At 47.9% G+C, this 16446-nt stretch overlaps 1 protein-coding gene across 1 annotated transcript in view; it reads right to left on the reverse strand.

The window, feature by feature from the left end:
- Positions 1 to 16446, reverse strand: part of LOC140128332 (very-long-chain 3-oxoacyl-CoA reductase-B-like) — a 44667-nt gene that overhangs the window by 20580 nt on the left and 7641 nt on the right. The window contains exons 8-11 of the transcript XR_011855135.1: positions 11574 to 11655; positions 11329 to 11394; positions 6562 to 6711; positions 107 to 6450 (exon numbers count right to left, since the gene is read on the reverse strand). The gene's annotated coding sequence lies outside the window, so the exon portion shown is untranslated. The remainder of the gene's footprint in view (positions 1 to 106; positions 6451 to 6561; positions 6712 to 11328; positions 11395 to 11573; positions 11656 to 16446) is intronic.

A 16446-nucleotide genomic window follows, 5' to 3' on the forward strand; every position in this document is an offset into this window, starting at 1 on the left:
GTGGGAGGTGCTATCCAGGATAAAACATTATTACAGGTTTGTTTCACCTGCGGGAATGAGTTATATGTAATTGTCACAGATTATGGATGTGATAGCCGCACCTCACCTTTATTGGTTTTAGGTTTCCTTCCTGGCGCAGGACGGGGAGCTCCTTGATGATGAGTGACAAATTGTGTAAGTGTTAACACCCCCTCTGTAGAGGCCCGGCAGGGATGAGCTCAGGTCCTCCCACAGGAGGACTCTGTCCACTCTAATCTTGGTGGGTTTTTCGACATTGGTCCCCGCAGTGCTCTTATCTTTATTCCTCTATTTAACGATAATGTTATTTTCCCAGGCAGCAGGGGAAGAGACCGCCATTGGCTGCTCCACCACCATGTCCCCCTCAGTGTTACCTGTCTCTGGGTGGTCCGGGGCAGCACCACTCATGTATGGGGTTTCTGGCACTGTGTAAACTGATCTGGGACATCTGCTCCTTTCCATCAGATCCTCATCAGGGAGGTCCCTACAGATGTTGTGCCAGGATTCAGGACAGTCCCTATGGGGATTACTCATATGATCACAAAGGTTGCATCTTATGGTCTGGCAGTTGGCGCTTACATGGGCGAGGTCCCCACACAGGGTGCACTTCACTACGGTGCAGTTACTCGACGGAGCGTCCATATGACCGGATCTCCCACACCTAAAGCATAGCTTGGGTTGACTAGCATAAAAGCACACGCCCTTCTCTCTGCCGATGAAGCTGCCTATGGTGTGACTAGAGGGGGAACTCCTCAGCTGTAGAGTGTCCGTCACCCTCCACAACATCAGCATCGGGGCTCTCTGTGTCACCGGCTGCCGTAGACTGTACACGAGATGACTCCTCAACTGGGACATTATCACACACAGAAACATCAACAATGTCAGACACATCAGCACTGACCCCCTGTACAGCAAAGTCCTCAATGTCCTGCCCAGATACACCCTACACATCACAGTCCTGTGTAGGTACACCCTGAGGTGCTACTGTGATACCCTTCACGTGTGGGTTCAGTCCTCCTGCAGTGTAATGCCACCGGGGACTTGTGATGCCTGCTCCACCACTTCACTGCAGTCATCAGGCCTACTTACTGCTGGGAAGTGTAGTACCTCACGAGGTTCTGCTGGGACTTTTGGTACCTCATGAGGTGCTGCTGCAGGACTTTCCTGTTGACTTTTTTTTGTAGACTTCTCCCTCCACAAATGGCAGTGTATCTGGCTGTAGTATGGACTTTCCATGGGATTACAGGATCTGGATGTTGAGGTCTCCTCTGCTGGTTCCTGTTGGTCTCTCCGACCATTTTCTCAGTACTGGACTCCATCTTTTGCACAATGTCAGCCAGTTGTTTGGCCAGTGAGTCCGGCTTGTTGTCCTGCAGGAGCTGCTTCTCTGGGTTTTCTGCCTTTAGTTTATATGCAATCAGTTTGTTTTCGCAGACTCATTTTTATTTTTTTCAGCGTCTCCATCTTCCTGACCAGTCCTGGGATGTGAGCAGCAGCTGGAGCTCCGGTGATGGCTCTGGGGGCTGGAGCTCCGGTGATGGCTCTGGGGGCTGGAGCTCCGGTGATGGCTCTGGAGGCTGGAGCTCCGGTGATGGCTCTGGGGGCTGGAGCTCCGGTGATGGCTCTGGGGGCTGGAGCTCCGGTGATGGCTCTGGGGGCTGGAGCTCCGGTGATGGCTCTGGGGGCTGGAGCTCCGGTGATGGCTCTGGGGGCTGGAGCTCCGGTGATGGCTCTGGGGGCTGGAGCTCCGGTGATGGCTCTGGGGGCTGGAGCTCCGGTGATGGCTCTGGGGGCTGCAGTTTGCTGCTGGGGAGTCATTCAGGCTCGATTACTGGACTGGATCCTGCTCGCACACTACCACAGCTTTTTCCTAGTACTGGACTCTGTGACTTTGGCACAAAGTCCTGTAATTCTTGGTGTCACAATCTCTTGATGGGTGATTAAGTCCTGGATGTCTTGCAGATAAAACATTCGTAGCACCTTTGGGTCCTCCTTCACGGCTGCTTTTCATCTCCTTCACCGCCTGAAGGCCCCCAGACCAGGTAGCACCACACGCTGCTGCAGGTTCTCCCGGATGGTCCATCTCTCCTCTGATGTCCTTCTCTGCCTGCCCGGGGTGGAGGTGGATTGTCCATTTGTGATCTTCAATGGAGGCTGCTGCTAACTCTGGATGTTTCTTGCCTTTGGACTGTCAAACAATTAACATTTGCTTGCACAAGATTCTTTACTGGTAGGTAGTTTCATCCATCTTTTACTTTTTGCTGCTTCTTTTTCCACAAAACGTTCTTTACAATTATTGGAGAAACTTTAGGCTTTTCATCCCTTGCTTTAGCTGTCTAGGTGTTGCTTACCAGATTAGGCCTTGAAGCCTGGGCCTTGCTCTGAGGAGCCTCCTCACCCAGGGTGGCCCTGCCCTGGTCTAGCTCCAGACATCAGGAGGTCTCAGGAGCTCTAACCACACACAACCTCACTCTGGGAGGCAGGATTATAGTAGATGTGAGGAAACACTAGAAAATCCTTCAGCACTGGCTTGGTAAAAAGTTATTTATCCGTTTATTGAAAAAATGCATTAAAAATAGCTAAAGAAAAAACACATAAAAATGTGGACACGCATAGACTATGGTGATGTGTTTCGGACCCACAGTACATGGTCCTTATACAAACATGGAGAAGAAGCCAACTTTTTTAGCGAGAGAAGCTCATTCAAAAAGACCTCCTCCCGGTCACGTGACTAAGGTGGTTGGTGATAGGACAACAATGGACAAAGGGGAAAGTGAAAGAGACAGAACAGCAAAAGAAGAGAGATACAAATATAAATGAGTTTAATAAACCTGTGCCAGATCGTTTGTAGAGTTTAATCCCAGTGGGTGGCGCTTCTAATATCCATTTTGGCTCTTTCATTGGCCAAAAAGATGGTGTTTTCTGGTCTTACTCTCTAAAAATGTCTTGTCCAGCCTCCACTTTTTCAAACACCTGAGACCAAACTCCAGATACTGGGGGAGGAAGCCAGGAGTCCATCGGCCCCTCTTGAGACTGCCGCCTTGCACCCAAGACTCTGCAAAGGGCAATATCCAGTCCCTGACACTACTTACCCACAGGAGACCATTATTTGAGTCCAGGCAACCAAAATTAACTTTCAGAAACATGGAGTCAAAGAAAACCCTTGGATTTAACATATCCAGCCCACCCTCTCTCCTCTGTAGGTAGGTGATCCCTCTTAACCAGGTTCAACTTGTTCCCCCATAAAATTTGGAAAAACAGGCTAAAGAGCCTAGCGGAGAAAAATGAGGCATTCAGGAAGACGGCACAGGTAAGTCTTCAGCAGAGTAACCCTTTCTCTATAGGTCAGCCTCCAGTTCTTCCATCGCTGAACCTTTACATTTCCAGTTTGCATCTTTCTTTCCCAATTTAGTTTGGCATTATCTTTCCTCTCAAATTTAACCCCAAGGATTTTAATATGGGTGGAGGCCTTGGCGAATTGTGGCAAATCAAAGCCAGGAGCGGCATCCAATGTCCAGAAAGCTTGACTCTTCTCCAGGTTGACCAGAGACCCGGAGGCCTCTGAGTAACTTCTGATGGCTGCAGACAACATCTCCACCTCACGAGGCTCAGATATCACCACAGTCACATCATCCGCGTAGGCAACAACATCCAGGGGCAAGCAATGGGGGACCGGCACCCCCTGAAATTCACACCGCTGCAGTGATCTCAGAAACAAATCTATAGCAAACACATACAGCAGTGGAAAGCTCTCAGCCTCTCTATACAAAGTTCTCAGCCAACCTATAAATTGTCCCGGAATACCGTACTTTGACAAAGTTGCCCATAGATAATCATGATCAAACTCTCAAAGGCTTTAGCCTGGTCCAGACCTACAACATATCTCCCACACCTCAGAGCTTTACATCTCTCAAACATCTCTCTTATCGAGATGACTGCTCCAGAAATGTTCCGCCCTCTTACCGTGCCGTACTGAGAGCCTGCCAACTGTGCCGGGGACAAACAGACTAATCTAGAGAATAGAAGTTTTGCCAGAATCTTCCTGTTGACATTCAAGAGGGCGATCGGCCTCCAGTTCTTGATGTCACTAGGCTCTTTCCCTTTGGACAGCAGAATTAGCGATGAGACCCTCATGGATGGAGGCATCAGGTGATTTTCTAGGCAATTTCTATACACATTCACAAGGATTCGAGCTAAGAGATCTCTGAACTTCTTATAAAATTTAGCGGTATTACCATCAGGACCTGGTGCCTTCTTCAGATTTAACCTATAAATGGCCTCTTTTATCTCCTCCACCGTTATTTCTGATGTTAAAGAAGAAAAGTCCAACTCTCTAGTATCAGGGCCTGGAGTTGTCTACAAGTATTGGGTCACTTTTTCCTTATCCAAAGCTTTCTTCTGAAATAAGTCAGTATAGTAAGATCTCACCACTCCCAGGATTCCCTCCCGAGACTCTTGTAAGACACCCTGGGAGTCAGTGAGACCTGCGATCAGTTTCTTCTCTACACACTGCCGGCAATTCTCAAAAGGATCAGGAGCTCCCTGTATTCCATTATCTCTTTCAACTACCAGGGAGGTGTACCTACTGTACTGGAACCTTCTCATCTCAGATTTCAGCCGGTCAATCCTTTGTTGGTCATCCCCACCTGCCGAATAGAGTGACTCCAATTCCTTACGCAGTCTCAGATACTGGCTGTACTTACTTCTCCCTTTCTTAATTGATGTCCTCCCACCAGTCGGCCATGTTGTCATAAAAATACACTCTGTTTATTTAATTCTGGAAGAAAGAGTAAATGTATTCCTGGATCGAGTTATCTTCTAGTAGACTAGAATTCAGTCTCCATAGTGTTCTACCAGCCTCTTTCCGTTCTCTCACTGATGGTTTCAGTAGGACTCACCAGAGCGAGATCAATCCTACTGTAACGCCCTGCACAGGTGTAGGTGAACTTAGGACTCCTACCACGCTGTACAAAAACATCAGACAGGCCAGCCTGCTGAATTATATTATTTAGGACCTTACAGTCCCTGGTCAGGGGCCTACTGTTCCTGTCCCTGGTGGTAGTGGTGGCATTAAAGTCCCCGGCCATGATGACTGGAATAGACGTGAATAGATAAGGCTTCACATCATTAAAAAGCTGAGTCCTTTCGGTCACTGTCTGTGGGCCATAGATGTTAATGAGCCGGAGTCTTCTGCCTCTGATGGTGACCTCTAGCAGCAGGCACCGTCCCATCGATACCTCGGTGAGTCTGTGGATGGTGACATCATGGGTGTTAAACAAGATGGAGACTCCGGCATAAGGCTCCACAGCCAGCGACCAAAAGGAAGGACCAGACTGCCAATCTCTCTCCGCCTCTCGCATGAGACCCAAGGTGTTTAAACGGGTCTCCTGTAAGAAATATACATCGGCATTGAGATATTTTAGATGTTTTCGTACACAACATGTCTGGTCCTTCTAGCCCTAATACTATTCACATTACTGGTGATCACAGTAAGATGGAAGTCTGCCGTCAGGAGTAGAAAGACCATCCCCAACATCATACGTCAGAGTTGTCTTGCTGACTACAAGTTTCCATATCCCAAACTGACTCAGGGCAGTCCCTATGGGGGTGACCGATCTGACCACAAAGGTAGCACCTTATGGTCTTGCAGTTGGCGCTCACATGGCCGAGGTCCCCGCACAGGGTGCACTTCACTGTGGTGCAGTTACTCGCCACATGACCGGATCTCCCACACCTAAAGCATAATCTGGGCTGACCGACATTGAAGCACACACCCTTCTCTCTACCGATAAAGAAGGAGTTGGGGAGGTGATAGGTGGTTCTGGTTCTGATGTAATTTAACCAGGACCCTCCACCCCCCGGTCCAGATTCCATCCTCATCCCTGGTCTTGGTCATGTCTGACATGAGGGTGCAATGTCTCCTGAGCCATATGATGATGTCCTGAGGGGGGACAGACTCGTTCCAGAACAGGATGGTGACAATCGCTGTATCTGGCTTGGAGATGGGAATGAAACTAAACTTACTCCATCCCTCAGTATCTCTGTACCGGGGTTGTTGAGCCCAGAACCGGTCCAGATTAGACATCAGCTTGAAGCTAATGTCATACCCCTGTCTGTCAGGCAGATTTATTACAGCCAGGATGTCGGCTGGCTGGCTACCCATCTGTCACACAACATGTCCCTGACCACATGCCTCCTGTCCCCTCTATGTCTAAACCGGACAACATTAATATAAAACAACCATTTATTTCCTCCCCATCATACAGCGCTATTATCTGGGGACGGGCAGGCAGTATTATATCTCCTCTCTCCTGGTCACTGCTGCTTCTGTCTTACAGTCTTCGCCAGAGATTTGTTGACCTCCTTAGCGATCCATGTCATCGGTCTGGACCCCAGAAGTTCATCAGACATAATGAGGCGCAGAAAGTAACTCTGCGGAGAGGAGACAGTGACAGATGTGAGCACTAGATGGCGGTATGTATGCAGGTCATGCCTGATGTAATGTGCTCCAGTCACCTCCAGAGCTGCATGCACAGCACTTACCTGTACGGAGTGTGAGAGGCAGCCATTGGTGCGGTGAGTGTACCCCACAGTGTTCAGAGCGTCCCGGGCAAAATCCTGGGGCGACTTTACCAGAAGATTATCCTGCACGTTCTGCGTCATGTTAGTAGAAACCATCAGCGGCATCACAGACTGCGGATACAGGAGGGAGCGTGATATGCTGTATCTAAGCCTGATAGGTGTGATACTGCCTACTGAGCCGTATATCTAAGCCTGCTATGTGTGATACTGTCTGCTGAGCTGTGTATCTAAGCCTGCTATGTGTGATACTGTCTGCTGAGCTTTGTATCTAAGCCTGCTATGTGTGATACTGTCTGCTGAGCTTTGTATCTAAGCCTTCTTTGTGTGATACTGCCTGCCGAGCTGTGTATCTAAGCCTGGTATGTATGATACTGTCTGCTGAGCCGTGCCTCTAAGCCTGGTATGTGTGATACTGTCTGCTGAGCCGTGCATCTAAGCCTGGTATGTGTGATACTGTCTGCTGAGCCGTGTATCTAAGCCTGGTATGTGTGATACTGTCTGCTGAGCTGTGTATATAAGCCTGGTATGTGTGATACTGTCTGCTGAGCCGTGTATATAAGCCTGGTATGTGTGATACTGTCTGCTGAGCCGTGTATATAAGCCTGGTATGTGTGATACTGTCTGCTGAGCCGTGTATCTAAGCCTGGTATGTGTGATACTGTCTGCTGAGCCGTGTATCTAAGCCTGGTATGTGTGATACTGTCTGCTGAGCCGTGTATCTAAGCCTGGTATGTGTGATACTGTCTGCTGAGCCGTGTATCTAAGCCTGGTATGTATGATACTGTCTGCTGAGCCGTGCCTCTAAGCCTGGTATGTGTGATACTGTCTGCTGAGCCGTGCCTCTAAGCCTGGTATGTGTGATACTGTCTGCTGAGCCGTGCATCTAAGCCTGGTATGTGTGATACTGTCTGCTGAGCCGTGTATATAAGCCTGGTATGTATGATACTGTCTGCTGAGCCGTGTATATAAGCCTGGTATGTATGATACTGTCTGCTGAGCCGTGCCTCTAAGCCTGGTATGTGTGATACTGTCTGCTGAGCCGTGTATATAAGCCTGGTATGTGTGATACTGTCTGCTGAGCCGTGCATCTAAGCCTGGTATGTGTGATACTGTCTGCTGAGCCGTGCATCTAAGCCTGGTATGTATGATACTGTCTGCTGAGCTGTGTATCTAAGCCTGGTATGTATGATACTGTCTGCTGAGCCGTGCATCTAAGCCTGGTATGTGTGATACTGTCTGCTGAGCCGTGCATCTAAGCCTGGTATGTATGATACTGTCTGCTGAGCCGTGTATATAAGCCTGGTATGTATGATACTGTCTGCTGAGCCGTGTATCTAAGCCTGGTATGTGTGATACTGTCTGCTGAGCCGTGTATATAAGCCTGGTATGTGTGATACTGTCTGCTGAGCTGTGCATCTAAGCCTGGTATGTGTGATACTGTCTGCTGAGCCGTGTATATAAGCCTGGTATGTGTGATACTGTCTGCTGAGCCGTGCATCTAAGCCTGGTATGTATGATACTGTCTGCTGAGCCGTGTATATAAGCCTGGTATGTGTGATACTGTCTGCTGAGCCGTGCATCTAAGCCTGGTATGTATGATACTGTCTGCTGAGCCGTGTATATAAGCCTGGTATGTGTGATACTGTCTGCTGAGCCGTGTATCTAAGCCTGGTATGTGTGATACTGTCTGCTGAGCCGTGTATATAAGCCTGGTATGTGTGATACTGTCTGCTGAGCCGTGTATCTAAGCCTGGTATGTGTGATACTGTCTGCTGAGCCGTGTATCTAAGCCTGGTATGTGTGATACTGTCTGCTGAGCCGTGTATCTAAGCCTGGTATGTATGATACTGTCTGCTGAGCCGTGTATCTAAGCCTGGTATGTATGATACTGTCTGCTGAGCCGTGTATCTAAGCCTGGTATGTATGATACTGTCTGCTGAGCCGTGTATCTAAGCCTGGTATGTATGATACTGTCTGCTGAGCCGTGTATCTAAGCCTGGTATGTGTGATACTGTCTGCTGAGCCGTGCATCTAAGCCTGGTATGTGTGATACTGTCTGCTGAGCCGTGCATCTAAGCCTGGTATGTGTGATACTGTCTGCTGAGCCGTGCATCTAAGCCTGGTATGTGTGATACTGTCTGCTGAGCCGTGTATATAAGCCTGGTATGTGTGATACTGTCTGCTGAGCCGTGCATCTAAGCCTGGTATGTGTGATACAGTCTGCTGAGCCGTGTATATAAGCCTGGTATGTATGATACTGTCTGCTGAGCCGTGCATCTAAGCCTGGTATGTATGATACTGTCTGCTGAGCCGTGTATCTAAGCCTGGTATGTATGATACTGTCTGCTGAGCCGTGTATCTAAGCCTGGTATGTATGATACAGTCTGCTGAGCCGTGTATCTAAGCCTGGTATGTATGATACTGTCTGCTGAGCCGTGTATCTAAGCCTGGTATGTATGATACAGTCTGCTGAGCCGTGTATATAAGCCTGGTATGTGTGATACTGTCTGCTGAGCCGTGCATCTAAGCCTGGTATGTATGATACTGCCCGCTGAGCCATGTATCTAAGCCTGGTATGTATGATACAGTCTGCTGAGCCGTGTATCTAAGCCTGGTATGTATGATACTGCCCGCTGAGCCATGTATCTAAGCCTGGTATGTATGATACAGTCTGCTGAGCCGTGTATATAAGCCTGGTATGTGTGATACTGTCTGCTGAGCCGTGCATCTAAGCCTGGTATGTATGATACTGTCTGCTGAGCCGTGTATCTAAGCCTGGTATGTATGATACAGTCTGCTGAGCCGTGTATCTAAGCCTGGTATGTATGATACTGCCCGCTGAGCCATGTATCTAAGCCTGGTATGTGTGATACTGTCTGCTGAGCCGTGTATATAAGCCTGGTATGTGTGATACTGTCTGCTGAGCCGTGTATCTAAGCCTGGTATGTATGATACAGTCTGCTGAGCCGTGTATCTAAGCCTGGTATGTATGATACTGCCCGCTGAGCCATGTATCTAAGCCTGGTATGTATGATACAGTCTGCTGAGCCGTGTATATAAGCCTGGTATGTGTGATACTGTCTGCTGAGCCGTGCATCTAAGCCTGGTATGTATGATACTGTCTGCTGAGCCGTGTATCTAAGCCTGGTATGTATGATACTGTCTGCTGAGCCGTGTATCTAAGCCTGGTATGTGTGATACTGTCTGCTGAGCCGTGTATATAAGCCTGGTAAGTATGATACTGTCTGCTGAGCCGTGTATATAAGCCTGGTAAGTATGATACTGTCTGCTGAGCCGTGTATCTAAGCCTGGTATGTATGATACTGTCTGCTGAGCCGTGTATCTAAGCCTGGTATGTATGATACTGTCTGCTGAGCCGTGTATCTAAGCCTGGTATGTATGATACAGTCTGCTGAGCCGTGTATATAAGCCTGGTATGTATGATACAGTCTGCTGAGCCGTGTATATAAGCCTGGTATGTGTGATACTGTCTGCTGAGCCGTGCATCTAAGCCTGGTATGTATGATACTGTCTGCTGAGCCGTGTATCTAAGCCTGGTATGTGTGATACTGTCTGCTGAGCCGTGTATCTAAGCCTGGTATGTGTGATACTGTCTGCTGAGCCGTGTATATAAGCCTGGTATGTGTGATACTGTCTGCTGAGCCGTGTATCTAAGCCTGGTATGTATGATACTGTCTGCTGAGCCGTGTATCTAAGCCTGGTATGTGTGATACTGTCTGCTGAGCCGTGTATCTAAGCCTGGTATGTATGATACTGTCTGCTGAGCCGTGTATATAAGCCTGGTATGTGTGATACTGTCTGCTGAGCCGTGCATCTAAGCCTGGTATGTATGATACTGTCTGCTGAGCCGTGTATATAAGCCTGGTATGTGTGATACTGTCTGCTGAGCCGTGTATCTAAGCCTGGTATGTGTGATACTGTCTGCTGAGCCGTGTATATAAGCCTGGTATGTGTGATACTGTCTGCTGAGCCGTGTATCTAAGCCTGGTATGTGTGATACTGTCTGCTGAGCCGTGTATCTAAGCCTGGTATGTGTGATACTGTCTGCTGAGCCGTGTATCTAAGCCTGGTATGTATGATACTGTCTGCTGAGCCGTGTATCTAAGCCTGGTATGTATGATACTGTCTGCTGAGCCGTGTATCTAAGCCTGGTATGTATGATACTGTCTGCTGAGCCGTGTATCTAAGCCTGGTATGTATGATACTGTCTGCTGAGCCGTGTATCTAAGCCTGGTATGTGTGATACTGTCTGCTGAGCCGTGCATCTAAGCCTGGTATGTATGATACTGTCTGCTGAGCCGTGTATCTAAGCCTGGTATGTATGATACAGTCTGCTGAGCCGTGTATATAAGCCTGGTATGTATGATACAGTCTGCTGAGCCATGTATCTAAGCCTGGTATGTATGATACTGTCTGCTGAGCTGTGTATATAAGCCTGGTATGTATGATACTGTCTGCTGAGCTGTGTATATAAGCCTGGTATGTATGATACTGTCTGCTGAGCCGTGTATCTAAGCCTGGTATGTATGATACTGTCTGCTGAGCCGTGTATATAAGCCTGGTATGTATGATACAGTCTGCTGAGCTGTGTGTCTAAGCCTGGTATGTATGATACAGTCTGCTGAGCTGTGTATCTAAGCCTGGTATGTGGGATACTGCCTGTTGAGCCATGTATCTAAGCCTGGTATCCCGGGGGTTGGATGTTACCTGCACTGTGATCCCCTTGGATTTATATTCTATGTTCAGAGCGCGGGAGAAATAATCCACGAACGCCTGGAAGGAAACACATGAGAGGAGGAGGAGGTAAGTGAGTAGCCAGTAGTCACAGCTCCGCCTCTAAGCAACAGTCTTCTCCATTTCATGAAATGTGGAAACTTAAAGGGAGCCTCCACCAGACATATCTGCAGTGTCTTTCCCTTGGAGCTGTATCCATGGAGGATCTATGACGCTACCTTAGTGGCGCTGTATACCGTCATCAGGGGGTAGGGGCGGCTGCCGACCTCCGACGACAAATTGATGATCAGACCTTTCTTCCTGCGTCACAGGAGATGAAGGGCGTCAGGTATACAACAATCACCACCTGCTACACACAATTACCCACCACCCCACCAACTACACCCAACCACCACCCAACACACCAGCACCAACATAATACCTAACACCAAAAACTACACAGCCAACCAACACCCCACCACAAACCCAAATACAAACCCAACACACCCAATTACCCACCACCCCAATTACCCACCACCCCAACTACACCCAACTACCACCCAACACATCAGCACCAACACAATACCTAACCACCACCCAACACACCACAAACTACACCCAACCACCACCCAACACACCACAAACTACACCCAACCACCACCCAACACATCAGCACCAACACAATACCTAACCACCACCCAACACACCACAAACTACACCCAACCACCACCCAACACACCAGCACCAACACAATACCTAACCACCACCCAACACACTACCAACTACACACCTAACCAACACCCCACCACATACCCAATTACCCACCACCCCAACTACACAGCCAACCAACACCCCACTACACACCTAACCAAACTACAAAACCAACACACCCAATTACCCCCCACCCCAACTATCACCCAACACATCAGCACCAACACAATACCTAACCACCACCCAACACCCCACCAACTACACCCAACCACCACCCAACACACCAGCACCAACATAATACCTAACACCAACAACTACACAGCCAACCAACACCCCACCACATACCCAACCACCACCCAACACACTACCAACTACACACCTAACCAACACCCCACCACATACCCAACTACAAACCCAATTACCCACCACCCCAACTACATCCAACTACCACCCAACACATCAGCACCAACACAATACCTAACCACCACCCAACACACCACAAACTACACCCAACCACCACCCAACCACCACCCAACACACCACAAACTACACCCAACCACCACCCAACACATCAGCACCAACACAATACCTAACCACCACCCAACACACCACAAACTACACCCAACCACCACCCAACACACCAGCACCAACACAATACCTAACCACCACCCAACACACTACCAACTACACACCTAACCAACACCCCACCACATACCCAACTACAAACCCAATTACCCACCACCCCAACTACACAGCCAACCAACACCCCACTACACACCTAACCAAACTACAAAACCAACACACCCAATTACCCCCCACCCCAACTATCACCCAACACATCAGCACCAACACAATACCTAATCACCACCCAACACCCCACCAACTACACCCAACCACCACCCAACACACCAGCACCAACATAATACCTAACACCAACAACTACACAGCCAACCAACACCCCACTACATACCCAACCACCACCCAACACACTACCAACTACACACCTAACCAACACCCCACCACATACCCAACTACAAACCCAATTACCCACCACCCCAACTACATCCAACTACCACCCAACACACCAGCACCAACACAATACCTAACCACCACCCAACACACCACAAACTACACAGCCAACCAACACTATCACACTCCATACCCAACTACAAACACAACACACCAACTACACACCCAACCAACACCCCACCACATACCCACCCACCACACTACCAACTACACACCACATACCCACCCACTACCCAACTTACCACCAACTACACATCCAACCAACACCCCACCAAATACCCAACCACCATCCCACCACCTACGCAACCAAACACCCAATCGACACCCACTTACAAACAACTACATACACTATATACACACACACAGCATATACACACCAATACACACCGAATACCACAGATGTCAGGGCACATCTGTGGTATTGCTAGCATAGCTGAAAACAGTTTGGCTGATTAGAGAAGCTATAGAACTGACCTTCCTTTGAGCTGGTTGAGAATCTAGAGCATCGTATTTGTTTTTTCTATGAAACTCTAACAATGGCCAGAAAAAAAAACTTTCATGTGAAACTCGATAGTCTGTTCTTGTTCTTAGGAATGAAGACCATTCCATGGGGCAAATTGGAGCCAATTTCATCCTACAACAGGATAATGACCCAAAGCTCCAAATCTGCAGGAACTATTTAGGGAAGAAGCGGCAGCCGGTATCTATCTGTAATGAAGGGGCCACCCAGTCACCAAATCTCACCCCCATTGACCTGTTGTGAAGCAGCTTGACTGTATGGTGCGCAAAATGTGTCCATCTTGTGGGAGGGGCTTCTGGAAGCATGGGGAGAAATTTCTCCAGATTCTCTCAGTAAATTAACAGCTAAAGGCCAAAGGTCTACGGCTACGACCCTACAAAGGATATTTTCCCCCTTTGCGCCGTCACCACTCGGAGCTGCGTATTTGTAGGCTTGGTGTTTTTTGGAGAGTAAATCTGCCTGTACAAGGAGGGGCGATACGTTATACAGAGGACATGTTGTGGTACAAGAAGAGGGGTGATGTGTTCTAAAGTGGACATGTCGTAGAGTTTGTAAGAGGGGTTGTGTGTTACACAGAGGATGTAATGTGACATGTGATGCCATTAACCCCTTAGGGACGTGGCCCTTTTTCGTTTTTGCATTTTCATTTTTCACTCCCCACCTATTTTTCCATGTTCTGAGCTGTGTTGGGGCTTGTTTTCTGTGTAACAAATTGCACTTCACAGTGACGGTATTTATTATTCCGTGCCGTGTACTGGGAAGCGGGAAAAAAATTCAGAAAGCAGTGAAAATGCTGAAAAAACGCATTTGCGCCGTTTTCTTGTGGGCTTGGATTTTACAGCTTTCACTGAGCGCCACAAATCACATGTCTATTTTATTCTTTGGTTCGGTACGATCACGTGGATACCAAATTTGTATAGGTTTTAGAATGTTTTCATACATTTAATAAAATTAAAACCTTCTGTACGGAAAAAAAAAATTCTTCATTTTGCCGTGTTCTGGCACTAATAACTTTTTCATACTTCAGTGCACGGAGCTGTGGGGGGTGTCATTTTTTGCGACTTTTGATAACGTTTTTTAATGCTTTCATTTTTGGGGACTGTATGGGCTTTTGATCACTTTTTATAGAAATTATATTTTTAAAAATGGCAAAAAAGTGGCATTTTCTATCCATCACACCACCAACTACACACCCAACCACTATCCATCACACCACCAACTACACACCCAACCATTATCCATCACACCACCAACTACACACCCAACCATTATCCATCACACCACCAACTACACACCCAACCATTATCCATCACACCACCAACTACACACCCAACCATTATCCATCACACCACCAACTACACACCCAACCATCACCCAACATAACAACTACACACCCAACCATTATCCATCACACCACCAACTACAAACCCAACCATTATCCATCACACCACCAACTACACACCCAACCATTACCCAACATAACAACTACACACCCAACCATTATCCATCACACCACCAACTACACACCCAACCATTATCCATCACACCACCAACTACAAACCCAACCATTACCCATCACACCACCAACTACACACCCAACCATTATCCATCACACCACCAACTACAAACCCAACCATTATCCATCACACCACCAACTACACACCCAACCATTACCCAACATAACAACTACACACCCAACCATTATCCATCACACCACCAACTACACACCCAACCATTATCCATCACACCACCAACTACAAACCCAACCATTACCCATCACACCACCAACTACACACCCAACCATTATCCATCACACCACCAACTACAAACCCAACCATTATCCATCACACCACCAACTACACACCCAACCACTATCCATCACACCACCAACTACAAACCCAACCATTATCCATCACACCACCAACTACACACCCAACCATTACCCAACATAACAACTACACACCCAACCATTATCCATCACACCACCAACTACACACCCAACCATTATCCATCACACCACCAACTACAAACCCAACCATTACCCATCACACCACCAACTACACACCCAACCATTATCCATCACACCACCAACTACAAACCCAACCATTATCCATCACACCACCAACTACACACCCAACCATTACCCAACATAACAACTACACACCCAACCATTATCCATCACACCACCAACTACACACCCAACCATTATCCATCACACCACCAACTACAAACCCAACCATTACCCATCACACCACCAACTACACACCCAACCATTATCCATCACACCACCAACTACAAACCCAACCATTATCCATCACACCACCAACTACACACCCAACCATTACCCAACATAACAACTACACACCCAACCATTATCCATCACACCACCAACTACAAACCCAACCATTACCCATCACACCACCAACTACACACCCAACCATTATCCATCACACCACCAACTACACACCCAACCATTATCCATCACACCACCAACTACACACCCAACCATTATCCATCACACCACCAACTACACACCCAACCATTATCCATCACACCACCAACTACACACCCAACCATTATCCATCACACCACCAACTACACACCCAACCATTATCCATCACACCACCAACTACACACCCAACCATCACCCAACATAACAACTACACACTCAACCACTATCCATCACACCACCAACTACACACCCAACCATCACCCAACATAACAACTACACACTCAACCACTATCCATCACACCACCAACTACACACCCAACCATCACCCAACATAACAACTACACACTCAACCATTATCCATCACACCATTAACTACACACCCAACCATCACCCAACAGAC

The sequence above is a fragment of the Engystomops pustulosus genome, chromosome 4, assembly GCF_040894005.1.
Source record: "Engystomops pustulosus chromosome 4, aEngPut4.maternal, whole genome shotgun sequence".
Classification (NCBI taxonomy): domain Eukaryota; kingdom Metazoa; phylum Chordata; class Amphibia; order Anura; family Leptodactylidae; genus Engystomops; species Engystomops pustulosus.